This window comes from Alligator sinensis, unplaced genomic scaffold (genome assembly GCF_000455745.1).
Source record: "Alligator sinensis unplaced genomic scaffold, ASM45574v1 scaffold1113_1, whole genome shotgun sequence".
Classification (NCBI taxonomy): domain Eukaryota; kingdom Metazoa; phylum Chordata; order Crocodylia; family Alligatoridae; genus Alligator; species Alligator sinensis.
Window position 1 is genome coordinate 338,786 of NW_005843040.1, and position 2,709 is coordinate 341,494.

A 2,709-nucleotide genomic window follows, 5' to 3' on the forward strand; every position below is an offset into this window, starting at 1 on the left:
AACTCAGAAAAACAGAGGAGGTCAGTTTAACCTTGTGGTTGTGGGTATGAATGAGCAAGGAAGTTTAAATTACACTGGAGGGCAGTTCCTTTAGTCATAGGAGGCTGTAGTGCATTCTGGAGCTTTTATAAATAAATAAAATCACTGTGCTTTGATGGTAATAAGCAAACTGTAAAATTCAAGGTTTTGGCTATTTTTGTTTTGTTTTGGTTTGTTTTGGGGAAGATAAAGCTGCTTATTAATCTTTCCACGTCACATGTAGGTGGTAGTTTGTAAATAGAACCACCAGGCATTTTTCACAAGTGGAATACAGTAGTTTTCCATTAAACTTTTTGGTTGATGTTTGTCATTTAAAATAATGACAACCCAGGAAAGAAAGAGTGAATTAGTTTTGTGTTTAACCAGGTAGACACAGCATGGTCCAAGTCAGCAGAGTATTTTGCATCATTAGCTAGATGCAGAGAAAGGACCAGTCTTATGAGCAGCTCTCACATCATAAGCAGGATTGTTCAGACATTTGATTTCTACAGGGGTTTTTAAAGACCTTTTTAATTTTCAGACATCTGGCAGTAAAAGCAGTAGTTGAGATAATCCGCTCATTTCCAGTTTACTCCTTGATCATGCTTTTGGTTCTTTCTCACCTTCTTTGCTGAGAGTCCTGGTTTGAAGTAATTTCCTTGCACTGCTGTCTGTTCTCACCAAACATCTTTATGCAGCAGTCCCCAAACATGTTTTGCAGCTTTTCTGCCTCATTCATTTTCTCACACAACAATCTGGTAGCGGTTTTTTTTACTGAGCTATGCCAAATGGCCAGGAGAATAGTCTAGGCTGTAGTTACTGCTTCCAATGCCCTAAAGATTCTTGAAGTGACTCTTTCTGGATCTCTCCTGTAGTTCCATTTCCATGTGGCAGCCTTTGTAGAGTCATTAAAACCATATTCAGTGAATAGGAATAGGCTGTTCTCAAATGACTTACTATTTAGTGCCTGTGGCACATGAATTATTTTGTGATGTGATATCAAGAGCCTGAAGTCGATGGTATTGCCCCCAGTTAATACCAGTTATAACTTATGAGAGATCAGAACTGGGCCTTTAAATATTTATTGTCTCGATAATTAAAAAGAAGGATGGTTTTATGAGAATAAGGACTAGATTTACTTATCAAAAGATGTAGGTAGAAAATACATTTCCACTGCAAACAATAGCTCATGTGAAATGGCTTTTACTGTATAAATATCGAAGCTCAAGCTGTTGAAATAGTATATGGCATTCTTCAAAGCTTTATGAAACCACAGCACTGTAAAAGTCTCTTCTGTGACAAGGCACTTCTTGCTTACATTCCCTCTCTTCTTTCTGAACCTGGAGCCCATATGCAGGACAAATTCCCATTGTCTACTGTAGCACTTAACCCTACTTGTAGATTGTTCCATTAACTGTGTATGAGGAATACACTTATATAGAAAAAGCAAACCTGCACTCCCCCTCCTTTGCCTCTGTGCCCTGTACCTACCTGTATCCCTGTCACTACACAAAGCTTCATGTGATTACACATTAGTTGTCTATTTGTGACACTTTATTTTCTGAATTTATGTTTGTCAGTGTTTCAAATACTTTCATTTGCATCCCTTGTGCCCTGATAAATAGCACTCCAGAAGATTATAGCAGATGCTTTTCATAGGAATATCTAATCAGTCCCCTGAGCACCCACAGCTTTTGAAAGGACAGTAGTACTGGTACAGCAGGATAGAATCATAGAAAATTAGGGTTGGAAAGGACCACAGGAGGTCGTCTAATCCAACCCCCTGCTCAAAGCAGGACCAGCCCCAACTAGATCATCCCCGCTGAGGCTTTGTCGAGCTGTGTCTTAAAAACCTCTAAGGAAGGAGATTCCACCACCTCTCTTGTAATCTTCTCCAGTGTTTTACTACCCTCCTAGTGAAAACATTCTTCCTAATATCTAACCTCAACTTCCCTTGCTGCAACTTGAGACGATTGCTCCTCATCTGCCACCACTGAGAACAGTTTAGCTCCATCCTCTTTTGTACCCTACATCAGGTAGTTAAAAGCTGCTGTTAAATCCCCACTCAGTCTTCTCTTCTCCAGACTAAATAAGCCCAGTTCCCTCAGCCCCTCCTCATAAGTCATGTCCCAAGTCCGCTCACCATTTTTGATGCCCTCATTTGGGCTCTCTCCAATTTCTCTACATCCTTTCTGTAGTGCAGTGCTCAAAACTGAACACAGTACTCCAGAGATGGCCTCACCAGTGCCAAATAGAGGGGAATAATCACTTCCCTCGGTCTGCGGGCAACACTCCTATCAATGCAGCCCAGTATGCCATTAGCCTTCTTAGCAACAAGGACAAACTGTTGGCTCCTATTCAGCTTATTGTCCACTGTAACCCCCAGGTACTTTTCTGCAAAGCTGCTGTCCACCCAGGCAGCCCCCAGCCTGTACTGGTACATGGGATTGTACTGTAGGGCTGTGTGAAGCTTTGGATCCTGATTCGATGTGGAAGAGATTTGGCCCAATTCGGTGGCTGAATCTCCGAATCCAAAATAAATCAGGGGACTAATTAAAAAGTCTGAATCGATTTGAAGCTCTCCGAATCTTTGGAAAAGATTCGGAGAACTTCGATGATTCAGACAGTCCCCACCTGCTGCAGCAAGGAGCTGGACTCGGAGCTGGTAAGTAGGGAGCAGAGGAGTGGGGG